The sequence below is a fragment of the Oncorhynchus mykiss genome, chromosome 7, assembly GCF_057628025.1.
Source record: "Oncorhynchus mykiss isolate SJ-2025 chromosome 7, ASM5762802v1, whole genome shotgun sequence".
In the NCBI taxonomy this organism is placed as follows: Eukaryota; Metazoa; Chordata; class Actinopteri; order Salmoniformes; family Salmonidae; genus Oncorhynchus; species Oncorhynchus mykiss.
Genome location: NC_143028.1, coordinates 66,902,803 through 66,920,682, shown reverse-complemented (window position 1 = coordinate 66,920,682; position 17,880 = coordinate 66,902,803). Strand labels below are relative to the sequence as shown.

The 17,880-nt window shown below is 42.4% G+C and overlaps 1 long non-coding RNA gene across 1 annotated transcript; it reads left to right on the top strand.

The window, feature by feature from the left end:
• The first annotated feature begins 10,061 nt into the window (after window positions 1–10,061).
• Window positions 10,062–11,715, top strand: LOC110528444 (uncharacterized). The gene is made up of 2 exons (XR_002474253.3): window positions 10,062–10,353; window positions 10,775–11,715. It is a non-coding gene; the product is annotated as an uncharacterized LOC110528444 (long non-coding RNA).
• Window positions 11,716–17,880: the final 6,165 nt, after the last annotated feature.

The window sequence follows — 17,880 nt, the reverse complement described above, 5'->3', positions numbered from 1 at the left end:
TTAAATAAAGGTAAAATAAAATAAAAAAAAATGACAACTTGGCTATATACACGGGGTACCAGTACCAAGTCAATGTGCAGGGGTACAAGGTAATTGAGGAAGATATGTACATATAGGTAGAGATAAAGTGACTACAGGATAACAGGATATATAATAAACAGTAACAGCAGATGAGTCAAACGTGTTAGTGAAAAACTGGTCAATGCAGATAGTCCGGGTAGTGTTAACTATTTAAAACTTCTTCAGGATCGCCTTTCTCTTGCATTTCAAAGATGATGGTATAAAAAAATACAAAAGAACAGTTGGTTTTTTCTTTGAATTATCTTTTACCAGATCTATTGTGTTATATTTTCCTACATTCTTTTCACATTTACACAAACTACAAAGTGTTTCCTTTCAAATTGTACCAAGAATATGCATATCCTTGCTTCAGGGCCTGAGTTACAGGTAGTTAGATTTGGGTATGTCATTTTAGGTGAAAATTGACAAAAAGGGTCCAAACCTTGACGGCCTACCCCGGTCAAATCCTAACGACGCAGGGCCAATTATGTGCCGCACTCTGGGACTCCCAATCACAGCCAGTTGTGATACAGCCTGGAATCAAACCAGGGTCTGTAGTGACGCATCTAGTACTGAGATGCAGCGCCTTAGACCGCTGCACCACTCGGGAGCCCCAAACATCATACTTTTAAAATCTTAGCTAGCAAGCCAGACAAGTAGTCATCATCATGAATCACGTTGACAATCCATTGGCAAATCCTTTTCAATCCTTGTCATATGAAGATAAATTATAAATAAAATGTACCGGTGCTCATCGGCCATTGGACATAAACATTACACAACAAGTTGGAAATCGCTAATTCAACAATAAGTGGTTTGGAAGGATTCAGTGGCTAACTACAAGCGTTGCAAAGTAATCATTAGGCTGCTGTTCAGTGGAGTGGATGTTTGGTCCACGTCTGGGTTTAAGGGTCTCTTTTCTAAGCTTAAAAGGATAAATGTTCACATGCCATGGGCCAGAAAAGGTTGAATACATTGGCCATGCTGTCAGTCCAGGATGACTTCTGACGCGTTCAAAACAACTGGGAAGTCGGCACTGGGAAACCAAACATTGATGACGAAGTTTGATGACAAAATTTGCCCACAAGGACCGCCGCGCCACCTACCTGTTCAAGTGAGCACAACAGTGTGAGTCCTTGTCTTGTATGCTGCTGCATAAATTATGTAATATGCCAGGGAGATATGTATACTGTAGCTAAGAAAGTCATACTAAGTGTATGTTGTGTAGTAAGCTGTTAGTAGCCCATGTGCCTCACCCTAATAATTTGGTCCCTTTCCCCCTCATTACTTAGCCTACTATTCTGACTTGGTGGTGCACATGTAGCCTATAACCTGTTTTAGAGAAATGTAATCATCAAATATTGTAAGAGCGTTCATTGTCTGCTTATATGCCCTCTTTATTCATCCTACGGTTCTGACTTGGTGTACAGGGAGAATATTGTAAGAACGGCCCATGTTCTGAATTCTGTCACTGTACATTTCAAAAGTGCTGAACAAATAGTTATATTGACTTCGTCCATCCTAGCTCGCTCATTAATGTCTTAATCAAAATTACAGATTGCCTCTTATCCGCTTGTCGTCCCCTTATGCCATGGTTTGTACATCTCAATTGTCAGTAGAAACCACATTTGTTTAAGCAAGTTAGCCATATCAGCTGTTTTTTTTACAGAAGTAAATGAGGCTGAATTAACTGTTTCGCTGCCAGACAAGGCTCTGCTGATAGCCAGGTGTAACAGTGGTAAGGATTCATGGTGCTGAAAAGAAAGCTCTGCTGTTGGGACAGCTTTATATAGGCGCTAACAGTTTGTGGGCACCATTTGTCACTGTTATAGTGCAATTAATGTATTGTTTAGTGTTGTGTAGTGGCTTAGCTGGCATGCATGACCTAAAATATATGAATGTTTATCCCACCAACATTTACATGCTAAAATCACCACCGCTAAGGTAATAATGTGAGAGATAGAAGAACCAATGGCAAGATGTAAAAATCAAATGAGAAATTTTAACAAACCTTACATTTGAGCAGAGCATTATAATACAGAAATGATGCAGAAAGGCCAGAAAGAAGGCCAGAAAGAAAATAAATCCTTGCCGTTGCGAACCAAACAACCAAAGCCTAATCCTACTGACTCTATATCATCGACTGTATCCTTATGTAATACATGTATCACTAGCCACTTTAAACTATGCCACTTTGTTTACATACTCATCTCATTTGTACATACTGTACTCGATACCATCTACTGTATCTTGCCTATGCTGCTCTGTACCATCACTCATTCATATATCCTTATGTACATATTCTTTATCCCCTTACACTGTGTACAAGACAGTAGTTTTGGAATTGTTAGTTAGATTACTTGTTATTACTGCATTGTCGGAACTAGAAGCACAAGCATTTCGCTACACTCGCATTAACATCTGCTAACCATGTGTATGTGACAAATAAAATTTTATTTGATTTGATTTGATTTACTAAGTGAAATATCACAAAAGCATTAACACAAATTAAAGTTATGAAGAGTATTTTCCAAACTGTTCCAATAAAGTGTTTAATGTCCTAAAGTTACAGATTAATAATTGGGAATAATTATGAAAGTCAGAGTCTATGCTATTCTCATTCACAGATGTATTTTGAATGACAAATATTTTAGCCCACAAGAAGTGAAATTGAGCAAACAATACCAAGATCGAAAAATAAACTCAGCAGGAAAAGAAACAGGACCTTGTTTTCAGGACCCTGTCTTTCAAAGATAAATCGTAAAAATCCAAATAACTTCCCAGATCTTCATTGTAAAGGGTTTAAACACTGTTTCCCATGCTTGTTCAATGAACCATAAACAATTAATGAACATGCACCTGTGGAACAGACATTAACATCTTACAGATGGTAGGCAATTAAGGTCACAGTTCTGAAAACTTAGGACACTATAGAGGCCTTTCTACTGACTCTGAATAACACCAAAAGAAAGATGCCCAAGGTCCCTGCTCATCTAAGTGAACATGCCTTAGGCATGCTGCAAGGAGGCATAAGGACTGCAGATGTGGCCAGGGCAATCAATTCATTGCAATGTCCGTACTGTAAGACGCCTAATATAGCGCTACAGGGAAACAGGACGGACAGCTGATCTTCCTCCCAGTGGCAGACCACGTGTAACAACACCTGCACAGGATCAGTACATCTGAACATCACACCTGCGGGACAGGTACAGGATGGCAACAAAAACTGCCTGAGTTTCATCAAGAATGCACAATCCCTCCATCAGTGCTCAGACTGTCTGCAATAGGCTGAGAGAGGCTGGACTGAGGGCTTGTAGGCCTGTTGTAAGGCAGGTCCTCACCAGACATCACCGGCAACAGCGTCGACTATGGGCACAAACCCACCGTCGCTGGACCAGACAGGACTGGCAAAAAGTACTATTCACTGACGAGTCGCGGTTTTGTCTCACCAGGGGTGATGGTCGGATTTGCGTTTATCATCGAAGGAATGAGAGTTACACCGAGGCCTGTACTCTGGAGCGGGATCGATTTGGAGGTGGAGGGTCCGTCATGGTCTGGGGCGGTGTGTCATAGCATCATCGGACTGAGCTTGTTGTCATTGCAGGCAATTTCAACACTGTGTGTTACAGGGAAGACATCCTCCTCCCTCATGTGGTACCCTTCCTGCAGGTTCATCCTGACATGACCCTCCATCATGACAATGCCACCAGCCATACTGCTCATTCTGTGCGTGATTTCCTGCAAGACAGGAATGTCAGTGTTCTTCCATGCCCAGCGAAGAGCCCGGATCTCAATCCCATTGAGCACGTCTGGAACCTGTTGGATCAGAGGGTAATGGCTAGGGCCATTCCCCCCAGAAATGTCCAGGAACTTGCAGGTGCCTTGGTGGAAGAGTAGGTTAACATCTCACAGCAAGAACTGGAAAATCTGGTGCAGTCCATGAGGAGGAGATGCACTGCAGTACCTAATGCAGCTGGTGGCCACACCAGATACTGACTGTTACTTTTGATTTTGACCCCCCCTTTGTTCAGGGACACATTATTCAATTTCTGTTAGTCACATGTCTGTGGAACTTGTTCAGTTTATGTCTCAGTTGATGAATCTTGATATGTTCATACAAATATTTACACATGTTAAGTTTGCTGAAAATAAATGCAGTTGACAGTGAGAGGATGTTTCTTTTTTTGTGAGTATGTAATGAGGAGTCAAAAGAAAATTTGACCTAGCCCGATTCTATATTATTCCAGCAATGTGCAACCTACCTACAATGCATATAGTAGCCTAGGCCTAATAAGAAAGGAGGATGAGGAAAAAATGCAAATCGGTTTATAATTATCCAGTTCTGAGGACAGCAGAGTTGCTCTGCAGCCCATAATGATTTACAACCAATCACCAATCAACCAATCACAACCAAGATGCACATCTTGCAGGCTCTTTGACTGTGTCACTCGCTCCATCTGTGCGCTTTGGGCACACACAGATAGCCAGATAGGCCTAGACTACTACACATCTCTTTCGTGCCACAGCTCCACCAGAGTAGAATAGGCTATTCGCAAAGACTTGGCTCCAATAAATATATTTTGTCCGTCAGGGACGTCGCTAGGCCTATTTTCGGGGGGCTTTAGACCCCCAAAGATATTCTTTAGCCCCCCATAAATAAATAAATATATCAGTCAATATATTTTCTCTGTGATTTATTTTTTTTCGTCAACCGTTTCATCGCATCTTAAACTTCTTACCGGGCGGGCACTAGGACCTGAGGGAGGGAGGGGAGGGGGGGGGGGGGGGGGGGGGGCTTCTGCTGCTGCAAAGGCTGCTGTTCGCACTAGTGACAGGTCTACTTGTATCTAACATTTTGGTTAATGTTAGCCACTGCTGTGGCTTGAGATTGCTAGTGTCATGTATACATATACTCATACACATAGCTCATATATTATACAGCGCCAAACTTATCCGCTTGACTCAAGTCATTGCACGTATCCCTGCCCAAACAGGAACGAACACATATACCCAACCATAAAACTGCCCCTCTCAGTTCCCCCTACCTCACGATCCCCTGACACACAAATATCTTCTTGCATAAACACACACACTTCATCCCCCCTCTACTGGTCGGGTGCCCAGAGCAGAAGACTCTGCTGTGCACCAATGGGGCTCCAGCTCTGGCTAGAGCAGGTCCGCCTCCAACCCTTCGGGACCATTCAGAAGGCGACACGACAAGACTCTACCTACATTATTCTATGTATAAAAACTGCTGTAACCTTTGTCTAAGCCCCTTTTTCAGCTAACTCCTTTTGAGCTATATGAATCAGGTCCGTGCACGTTAAACTGCTAGGACAAGATATCTTTGACCTTAATAAACTGCCTTTTTGCTATACTTGATTCCACTCTGTCCAGCGTCCATGATTTGGTCTCACTCTCCTGTAAGTTAATCATCAACAAAACTTGGTAGCAGAGGATGGTTTAAACATCTGAATTCGATCTAGGACAAGTTGATGTGAGAGGAGACAAATCATTGGGTGCAAACCAAATGGAAGAGTGACCTCTCGCTGGGAGACATCGGCCATTCAACTTGCCTCAGGAAACTGATCAGAGCGCTCGACATAAAAGGTAAGCAGAGCCTGTTAAATCAAAATCTGCATATTATATTTTAGTCAATTGCTACATTTTTGATCAGTAGTACTGAGCGTGAGTATGAATTGCTGTTAAATTGCTTTTAAGAAATCAAGGCATGGTTAAAAGATATCTTGCATAAATCGAGACTGGTTAACTGAATCTGCATGTAAAAGATCCTATTAAATAAGTGGTATACTGTTTAATTGGTTATGTTAGAGGTGTAGTTAACAGATAATTAACTGAATCTGCATGTAAAAGATCCTATTAAATAAGTGGTATATTGTTTAATTGGTTGTGTTAGAGGTGTAGTTAATTAATAGATCGACTGAATCTGCATGTAAAAGATCCTATTAAATAAGTTGTAGACTGTTTAATTGGTTATGTTAGAGGTGTAGTCAAATAGATATAGTACATGTAAATTTGGCGTTCCACAAGACAGAGATCGGGAATGATGTGACCATTGCACATCAAACTATAATTAATATAACCAGATTTGACGTTCCGCGAATTTGTTGTGCCCAATTCAGACAAAACATTTGTTGGGGAATGATTGCCATACTGTGAATAGATAAACAGTGTAATATTGACGGACACTGAGCTGAATACTGTTCTTACCAGTCGCCGAGCTGTGAATTAACCCAGCCGCCGTGCTAAAATATTGACTGTTTTTCCCTCTTTCCGCTGTTGGTATTCCTACAGAGATAGAATTATTCTGACAATTGTTATAGAATCGCCTAAATTCACTGATACATCGTTCCAAAAGGAAATCACCGAATCATTTCTAGAAAATACCTAAATAAATCGCTGAACAAATTCAAATAAATTACCGGAGAAACACACACGTGGTTGGGCGTCACATACTGATAACCCCCTTTGTATGCGAGGGTGGGGGTGGAAGAGATAAGCCTGAGCCAGCACAGCAGTACATCCCTGGTCTCGACCAGGGACGGGCTAAGCATACAACGATAGAAATAAACACCACATAGTAAGGAAGGTAGGGACATGGGCTATAGAGGAGTGTAGGAGGGTGCAGCCCAAAAACAAACCAGACATGATGTGCGTGGCTACTGTGGCGTTGGGGGATGTTAAAGCCCCGCCTGAGAACTTGCCCACGGCTCCCCCTGAGGCCGCTTCTCCCTCACTATATGCAAAATTGTCAATGGAGGCAGTTCAGCCCCCGCCATACTCAAAGGGACAAAATCACCGGAGCCCGTCACACAACCCATTCCACGGTAACAACCCATTCCTGCCCAGGGCACCTCCCGCAATACAGGCTCCAGTTATGAGAGTACAGCAAGGGGAGCAAAAAGGGGAAATGACACTGGGGATAAGGGGTGGCCATATTGTATGTGAACAGCTCGAAACCGGGACTCCAGGCGCAGGAGGCCACACCCAGGAACGGAGACCGCAATGCTCCTCTGTGAACTCTCTCACCTCTGAAACCAGAGGACACCTACTCACAGGATTGGATTCTAACCACTTCCATCAGACGGAAAGGGAGGACAGTCATAAGAGCATGGATACCGAAAACGAAGAAGAAATGGACATGGTGCTCACCCCAGCTCCAAGGGGAGGTCCAAACGTGACTAAGATGCAGGAGCTGCTGCAATCATCAATAGCTCGAACTAAGGAACTCAGGGAGCTTATGGCTAACCACGATAACAACAGAGAGGGAGCCTACCGTGTGGAAGGCATAATGAGAGGAACAGTAACCGAAGTCACCGAATCAATGGGGTCTGAAACACTCCGTCGGTCCTCCAGAATCGCTGATAGAAGAGAGCGAGAGCAGGAGATGGCAGGACAGTACCCCCTGCGACCGACACCAGGTGATGCACACACTTTGGAGTACCAGCCCTGGAAAATGACTGATTTAACAACCTTGATGGAACAGATGCCCAGCCTACATGGAGGAGCCTCCCCATGGCTACACCAGCTGCAGACTCTGACCTCCGGTCTGGATCGCTGCCTAGGAGACATGAAAGCACTACTAGCCAGAGCCACCAACCATGGGACCATGAACAGCAGCATGACAGCAGCCAACCTCAGAGACCAGCCACCCACCCTGCCCCTAGATCGTTTCAGGACCATTTTATGGGATGAACTGTGCAGATCTTACCCTACTGAAGGGAACTATGCCACTCTGTCCTCCTTCACTATCAGGACGTGGAGGAGCACCAGGGAGAGGAAGAGGAGGACCCCCACCTCTACACTACAGCCCACCAGAACCTAGCTATATGCAGCAGGAACAGCCGGAATACAACCACCCAGGATCCAGCCACATGCAGCAACAGCAAGATATGGCAGGGAACGCTATGCCCTGGCAATGAAGATGTCCCCCACCCGCTGCAGGAGAAGGGAGCCAACTTACTGAAAAAAAAAAAGAAAAAAAAAAATGAAAATTATTTTTATTTTTTACCCCATACCAATGAACCTCTTCGCACCCAGATCATCAACAGGTTTTGCACACCTGACAACAGATCTATCTGCGGTTGGATGTTTCTGTAAAAGACGAATTCACCTCATCCGTCCTTTTCCAGAAACAAGAGGGGTGGAAGCAGAAAGGAAGCAGAACAAAGAACAAAGAACAAAGAACAAAGGACTGGTGAAACTAAAGACCCTTCAAAAGGTCTCACACATCTGGTGGCACCCTCAAATTAAAGTAATGACTGACTTATTTTGCGACGTAATGACTGACTTATTTTGTGACAAATGCAGCATCTGTGGCAGACACAACTCAAAGAAACCATATCAAACATACCTAATGCATGTTTTCAGGACATTAGCATAGACTACACTGACATGGGCCCCAAAAATATATTCAAAGGAAACACTATCTTTTAGTCATGGTTGATAGGTTCTCCAAATGGGTTGAGGCAATACCAACAGCAAAAGAGGATGCTAGGTCAGTCATTAAGTGGCTACAAACCAAACTAATACCCAGGTATATTGACAGTGGCTCACATTTCAGTAACAAACACCTAAGACAGGTGGAAGAAAGATTTGGCATAACCCACAGATTTGGATCTGTGTACAGGCCCCAATCTCAAAGTCTGGTAGAACGTCAAACCAAAAGTTGAAAGCTAAGATAGCTAAAGTGTGTGCTGGTTCGAAGTTGACATGGGTTGAAGTCCTGCCTCTGGCACTGATGGCTATGAGAGCCTCACCAGGAGCAGGCACCCATCTCTCTCCTCATGAGAAAATGACTGGAAGAGTCATGCCTGGTCCACCAAGGGAGGGAGGTCATATGCCCGCTCTTGATGTACAACAAATTGTAATGTCTGATTATGTGAAAAAAATTGACGCTACTCTCTGCAGCACTCTCTACCCAGGTTCGCAAGGTCCAAGAGGGGGAGCTGCCGGGGGACACGCCAACACTGAAGGTAAAGGTTGGTGACTGGGTGAGGGTTAAAGTCCACAAGAGAAAGTGGCTGGAACCCAGGTGGACTGGACCGTACGAAGTGAAGGAGGTTACTTCACACTCAGTCCAGGTCAAAGGTAAATCAGGCGCACCTTGGCACCACCTTACACATTGCACCCCAGCCCCAACTCCTTCCAGAACACTGACTGAAGTCAGAGCTGATTTGAACAGCCTAAATTTGATTCCAAATGAAGAAATTCCTGACTCAGGTGATGGGGCATCAAACCCCTCTAACCCTGATAAAGGAACCTCGCCCAGTTAAAGGGATATTTCTCTCTCCCTGGGCAAGGCTAGGAATATCTGAACCACTGTTTGTGATATACCTACTGATATTTGGAGTAACCCTAGGCACTCTCACATGGTTAATAGAACAACTATCACACCCTACCACATCACGTACACTTACCCAGTCCCCTATCCCTGACACCGTCCCTAACATCACTCACTCCAATCACTCCCGTCCCAAACACAGAATTACACCTACAGACCAACAATGCACTCCATACAAGGTTAGAAGCACCACCTTATTGCCTAGTTTCGCTGCATAATAGAGGGAGTTTTTGTTTTCGTCATCTCCTCCTTCTCGGTTCTACTATAGTTTTCACGTCTTAAAAGACGTGAAGAGGGGGATTTGTCATATATACATATACTCATACACATAGCTCATATATTATACAGCGCCAAACTTATCCGCTTGACTCAAGTCATTGCACGTATCCCTGCCCAAACAGGAACGAACACATATACCCAACCATAAAACTGCCCCTCTCAGTTCCCCCTACCTCACGATCCCCTGACACACAAATATCTTCTTGCATAAACACACACACTTCATCCCCCCTCTACTGGTCGGGTGCCCAGAGCAGAAGACTCTGCTGTGCACCAATGGGGCTCCAGCTCTGGCTAGAGCAGGTCCGCCTCCAACCCTTCGGGACCATTCAGAAGGCGACACGACAAGACTCTACCTACATTATTCTATGTATAAAAACTGCTGTAACCTTTGTCTAAGCCCCTTTTTCAGCTAACTCCTTTTGAGCTATATGAATCAGGTCCGTGCACGTTAAACTGCTAGGACAAGATATCTTTGACCTTAATAAACTGCCTTTTTGCTATACTTGATTCCACTCTGTCCAGCGTCCATGATTTGGTCTCACTCTCCTGTAAGTTAATCATCAACACTAGCTAACAGTAAACTGACAGGAAAAGGCTCTAACAGGACGGATTCATGCAGATGCTACATGCTACGATGTGAATGTGTGGTAAGTTAGAACAGAGAGAGAGAGAGTATTCAAGAATGTTATCGCAACTATAGACTTTGGTCATAATCAAAGCTTTGTTAACCAATGTGTTTTTTTGTGAGGTATACTACATTTTCTGTCTGCCAATAACATTATTGTATGTCTAATCAAACATTTAAATTAAATAATTCAATAACTGTACATAACTGATCAACCTGTAACCTGTGTTTGCTTGTTTACATCTCTGTCTCTTACACTATTTTCATACAAATATTAACACTTTAATACATGTTATTGTGGCATCACATATTTACATATATTACCTGAACTAAACTGAGCCTTTGTTCATAGAATATAAAACAAATAGGATCTAAAATGTTGTTGAAAGAAAGTACAGAAAGTTCAGAAGCCTTCATAATCCTTTTTCTTGACTCTGCTCCAGGACCTAGGGGTTGTGCCAAAAATCCAGATGGATCCAAGTCCAGAACAGACTATGGGAGGTGCACAGTACTACATAGAGCCATGACTACATGGAACTCTATCCACATCAAGTAACTCATGCCAGCAGTAAAATTAGGTTTAAAAAACAGAGAGAAATACACCTTATGGAACAGTGGGGACTGTGAAGCAACACAAACATAAACACATGCATACAAACACACAATAGCATACACACATGTACACATGGATTGTTTTGTTATAGATAATTGGTAGTAGAGTAGAGACCTGAGGGCACACACTTAATATGTTGTGAAATCTGTTATGGATGTATTGTAAGGTTTTTAAAATGTATGACTGCCGTAATGCTGCTGCACTCCAGGAACTGCCTTAGCAGTAGCTAATGGGGATCCATAATAAATACAAATACATGATGTCTTCTATTACCAACCACCCTCCAACTTTTCAGGACATCATCTACAACCACTGTTATTGTCATGTTGTCATTATCTGCTGAGAAAGTTATTGATCTATCATACTGGGCACATAATGTGAGATAGCTAAAAATACTAGCACTGCAAACACTCAGAACAAAAAGAGCAGCAGGACCTGGACTTTGCAGTCTCCCTCTTCGAGTCCCCCTTCCGAGACGGCCTGCTTGTTGAGAACAAGTGACAGGCAGAACCTCCCACCCACACAGCACCCACCTCTTCTCTATTCCACACGTCATAATTTAGTATTTCAGTCTATGATTGCCATGTGAGTGTACCAACAAAAATATCAACGTTTATATATTTAAATCTTAAATATTGCCAGGTTGGTTTTCACAGCTGTTTCACAGGTTGTTCATTATTGTAAATTGTAACGTATCCCTTGATGGTATTTGTTAGTTTAACATTATTCATTGTATCCTAGGACCTACAGTAAATATATATTCAACCACAAGGGAGGACTAATGAGCTATGATTCTTTTTTAATAGAGGACTAGTGTAGATAAGAGACGGCCAATGTAAAATAACAACATTCCAGACAAGCCAATGTGTGAATCAAATGTATTTGCATATGAATGGAGTGTAAATTAGCTGACTTTGTGATCTGTAAGGTAAGTAGCATTAATGTGTGTGGGGATGCATCGAAACAATTTCTTTGGTGTATTACCGTGATGCCTGTTTATTCATAAAAAGCAGAATAGCACTTTGATAATCGGCTGATGTAAAAAAGGGCTTAAATATCAATTTGATTGATTCATTTGAAGACAGTAAATATCATTATCACAATGGTTAGCCTATGCAAATGAATAGGAAAACATTAAAAGCTTATTAATAGGACTACATTTAGCCTAATTGGGAACAAATATAACATGTGAAAAAGTCAAAGGATCCTTGTGGTAATGGCTGGAGTGGAATAGGTGGAATGGTGTCAAATGCATTAAACGGGTCATGTTTCGGAGGATGCATGACTCAACCTTCGCCTCTCCCTAGCCCATTGCAGCAATGAGACAAGATCGTAATCACGAAATTGGGGAGAAAAAAAAGAGGTACAAAAAATAAAAATATAAAGTGAATGTTTTCATAAGCCTATAGGTCTACCAAGAAACCATGTTGAGGCTGAGCAAGACCTTTGATAGACTAGTAGACTATGCAGAAATACTAGTGTCGTTAATCATTGTTATAGCCTAGATCGTTTTATATAATCTAGACCGTTGTGTTTTCCAAGGCTAAGCAAACAAGGGGCTGCTTTTTGCCCTATAACAAGTGTTAGGCCTATATCCTCACATACCTCATTTCAAGGCCTGCTTTTAACCATAAGAAATTTCCACAGAAATGTATAGTCTATGGATTGCATGGTGACAGTGATTGTGTCTGTTAAACCAGTAAACTGCGAACTCTGGGGGAAAAACGAGGTCAAATCATGACATCAGTGATTTTCAGGCAATAGAAAGATGCCAGAGTTTCTGAGTTGGATAACCATTCAAAACTATTTTTCCCTGTCTGAGCTCCTTTTTTTCAGAGTTCCCAGTAGTCTTGAACACATTGAAGTCGGGAGTCAGAGATTGCCTTTTTTGAGTTGTTTTGAATGTGCCACTAGAGACCTAGGCTACCTCTTATTTCTGAATAGGGCTACCTCCAACAAAGAAGCCCTTGTGTCCGTATTGATTGGAGAAATAGGTATATCTGCACTGTAATGGTGGTTGGCTGCAAATCAACTAGCCTAATAATTGTTGTATTGAGGTGACATGCCTATTTTAGCTAATCAAATTATTAAATTGATTAGATTACTCTGGCAATTTAAAATATTTTTTTACTAAATGAAGTACATGTGGACGTCATGTAGACGTTTGTAAGACGTTCATTGTGAGACATTTAATAATAAACTAACTTAAAAACGTGACGCATGTACACGACGGGAAAGAATGATGTCATGTAGACGTTTTTAAGGCTTTCATGGAGAGATCATTCATAATAAACCTACACGCAAACTGACACGTGATGTGTCAGTGTTACGTTACCCGAAGTGAACACTATGTCTACATGATGTGTACATGTCACATGAAATGAGCATGATGTGAACACATCAGAAGTTTGACCCCTCAGAAAAAAACTTGTCTCAATTGACAGTCCATGTTAATTCATGGTGGTAATTTATGAAGCTAGGAAGATGTTAGGTGTCTTGGTGAGAAGTATTAGTAGCTTCACGAGGCTAAATTCTGGCATGAATCACCCCCCATACTCAAACCCCTGCGGCCTTCCCCACCACTCACTCACTCAGCAACAGCCTGCTTCACTGCCTGATAGTCAGCAGCAGGTCGCAGTGAAATATATATATTTTTAAGGGTCTGCTGACTTGGAACAGAGTACGTATGACCATATTAGAGCCACATATTTCCCTCGGGTTACACAGACCCACAATTTTTTTTTTTTTTTAAAACAACAAATTTTGATAAACTCCCATATCTATTGGGTGAAATACCACAGTTTGCAATCACAGCAGCAATAATTGTGACCTGTTGCCACAAGAAAAGGGCAACCAGTGAAGAAGAAACACCATTGTAAATACAACCCATATTTATTTTCCCTTCTGGATGGTAGCTGGGTGAACAGGCTTTATACGCTTTATACGTATATAATGACCGATATGGTAATTTCTCATGATTCGCTGACCTCAGGAGAGGAAGCAGCAGAAGAGAGAGAGAAAAGAACGGTTAAAATCGACAACCACCTAAAATGAAGCGATTCCCAAACATTCCATAACAAAGACAATCTACAGAGAGATAAACCTGGAGAAGAGTCCCCTAAGCAAGCTCGTCCTGGGGCTCTGGTCACAAACAGACCCCACAGAGCCCCAGGACAGCAACACAATTAGACCCAACCAAATCATGAGGAAACAAAAAGATAATTTTCAATGTGTCAAGTAATTAACAAAAAAAACAGAGCAAACTAGAATTCTATTTGGCCCTAAACAGAGAGTACACAGTGGCAGAACACCTGACCACTGTGACTGACCCAAACATAAGGAAAGCTTTGACTATGTACAGACTCAGTGAGCATAGCCGTGCTATTGAGATAGGCAGCGGTAGGCGGACCTGGCTCTCAAGAGAAGACTGGCTATGTGCACCATGCCCACAAAATGAGGTGGAAACTGAGCTGCATTTCTTAACCTCCTGACAAATATATGACAATATTAGAGACACATATTACCCTCAGATTACACAGATCCACAAATATTTTTTTTTTTGATAAACTCCAATATCTACTGGGTGAAATACCACAGTGTGCCATCACAGCAGCAATATTTGTGACCTGTTGCCACAAGTAAAGGGCAACCAGTGAAGAACAAACACCATTGTAAATAAAAACCCATATTTATTTTCCCTTTTGTACTTTCACATCGTTACAACACTGTATACAGTGGGGAGAACAAGTATTTGATAACCTGCAAAATCGGCAGCGTTTCCTACTTACAAAGCATATAGAGGTCTGTAATTTATCATAGGTACACCAACTGTGAGAGACGGAATCTAAAACAATAATCCAGAAAATCACATTGTATGATTTTTAAGTAATTCATTTGCATTTTATTGCATGACATAAGTATTTGATACATCAGAAAAACATAATTTAATATTTGGTACAGAAACCTTTGTTTGCAATTACAGAGATCATACGTTTCCTATAGTTCTTGACCATGTTTGCACACACTGCAGCAGGGATTTTGGCCCACTCCGCCATACAGACTTTCTCCAGATCCTTCAGGTTTCGGGGCTGACGCTGGGCAATACAGACTTTCAGCTCCCTCCAAAGATTTTCTATTGGGTTCAGATCTGGAGACTGGCTAGGCCCCTCCAGGACCTTGAGATGCTTCTTACGGAGCCACTCCTTAGTTGCCCTGCCTGTGTGTTTCGGGTCGTTGTCATGCTGGAAGACCCAGCCACGACCCATCTTCAATGCTCTTACTGACGGAAGGAGGTTGTTGGCCAAGATCTCGCGATACATGGCCCCATCCATCCTCCCCTCAATACGGTGCAGTTGTCCTGTCCCCTTTGCAGAAAAGCATCCCCAAAGAATGATGTTTCCACCTCCATGCGTCACGGTTGGGATGGTGTTCTTGGAGTTTGTACTCATCCTTCTTCTTCCTCCAAACACGGCAAGTGGAGTTTAGACCAAAAAGCTCTTTTTTTCTCATCAAACCACATGACCTTCTCCCATTCCTCCTCTGGATCATCCAGCTGGTCATTGGCAAACTTCAGACGGGCCTGGACATGCGCTGGCTTGAGCAGGGGGACCTTGCGTGCGCTGCAGGATTTTAATCCATGACGGCGTAGTGTGTTACTAATGGTTTTCTTTGAGACTGTGGTCCCAGCTCTCTTCAGGTCATTGACCAGGTCCTGCTGTGTAGTTCTGGACTGATCCCTCACCTTCCTCATGATCATTAATGCCCCACAAGGTGAGATCTTGCATGGAGCCCCAGACCGAGGGTGATTGACCATCATCTTGAACTTCATCCATTTTCTAATAATTGCACCAACAGTTGTTGCCTTCTCACCAAGCTGCTTGCCTATTGTCCTGCAACCCATCCCAGCCTTGTGCAGGTCTACAATTTTACCCCTGATGTCCTTACACAGCTCTCTGGTCTTGGCCATTGTGGAGAGGTTGGAGTGTGTTTGATTGAGTGTGTGGACAGGTGTCTTTTATACAGGTAACGAGTTCAAACAGGTGCAGTTAATACAGGTAATGGGTGGAGAACAAGAGGGCTTCTTAAAGAAAAACTAACAGGTATGTGAGAGACGGAATTCTTACTGGTTGGTAGGTGATCAAATACTTATGTCATGCAATAAAATGCAAATTAATTACTTAAAAATCATACAATGTGATTTTCTGGATTTTTGTTTTAGATTCCGTCTCTCACAGTTGAAGTGTACCTATGATAAAAAATTACAGACCTCTACATGCTTTGTAAGTAGGAAAACCTGCAAAATCGTCAGTGTATCAAATACTTGCTCTCCCCACTGTATATAAACTCAGCAAAAAAAGAAACGTCCTCTCAGTGTCAACTGAATTTATTTTCAGCAAACTTAACATGTAAATATTTGTATGAACATAACAAGACTCAACAACAGACATAAACTGAACAAGTTCCACAGACATGTGACTAACAGAAATTGAATAATGTGTCCCTGAACAAAGGGGGGGGGGGGGGGGTCAAAATCAAAAGTAACAGTATCTGGTGTGGCCACCAGCTGCATTAAGTACTCTGCAGTGCATCTCCTCCTCATGGATTGGACCAGATTTGCCAGTTCTTGCTGGGAGATGTTACCCCACTCTTCCACCAAGGCACCTGCAAGTTCTCTGACATTTCTGGGGGGAATGGCCCTAGCCCTCACCCTCCGATCCAACAGGTCACAAATCTGGGCTCTTCGCTGGCCATGGCAGAACACTGATATTCCTGTCTTGCAGGAGATCACACACAGAACGAGCAGTATGGCTATTGGCATTGTCATGATGGAGGGTCATGTCAGGATGAGCCTGCAGGAAGAGTTCCACATGAGGGAGGAGGATGTCTTCCCTATAATGCACAGTGTTGAGATTGCCTGCAATGACATCAAGCTCCCTGTAGCGCTGTATTAGGCATCTCACAGTACGGACAGTGCAATGTATTGCCCTGGCCACATCTGCAGTCCTCATGCCTCCTTGCAGCATGCCTAAGGCATGTTCACGCAGATGAGCAGGGAACATGGGCATCTTTCTTTTGGTGTTTTTCAGTCAGTAGAAAGGCCTCTTTAGTATCCTAAGCTTTCATAACTGTGACCTTAATTGCCTACCGTCTGTAAGCTGTTAGTGTCTTAACGACTGTTCCACAGGTACATGTTCATTAATTGTTAATGGGTCATTGAACAAGCATGGGAAACAGTGTTTAAACACTTTACAATGAAGATCTGTGAAGTTATTTGGATATTTACAAATTATCTTTGAAAGACAGGGTCCTGAAAAAGAGACGTTTCTTTTTTTGCTCAGTTTACATAGACATTTGAAATGTCTTTGTTATTTTGGAACTTCTGTGAGTGTAATGTTTACTGTTCATTTTTATTGTTTATTTCACTTTTGTGTATTATCTACTTCACTTGCTTTGGCAATTTTAACATACGTTTCCCATGCCAATAAAGCCCTTGAATTGAGAGGCGAGATCACGTGGGACCATTCTAGCCATTGAGAAGGCAGGTATTGTGTTGCCCTGAAGGCGGCAGTGATGCCGAAACGTTGGTGATTTACCCAATAAATTACTGGAAGTTTATATATGGAGTGTGCAACTCTATTTTTATAGTTTATTGGCCATTGGTCAGCACCTCCACACAAAATATTTTTTCTGGGTGTGCGTGCGCCAGCTTGTTTTTTTATTCTGGTATCGTGTGATCAACAGGTCATAAATGTAAAATACTTTTTCTCTAAGTTGCCGGTTTGCCACGTGTGTATTTATATCATCCATTCGTAACAACCTAAACATCACAAAATGTATTTTCAATCAAATAAGCCTCACATAACAAATAAGATGACCAAATTCCACACTCGCATTGACCTCCATACAAAAACTACTTGCTTGGTGGGCGAAAAAACA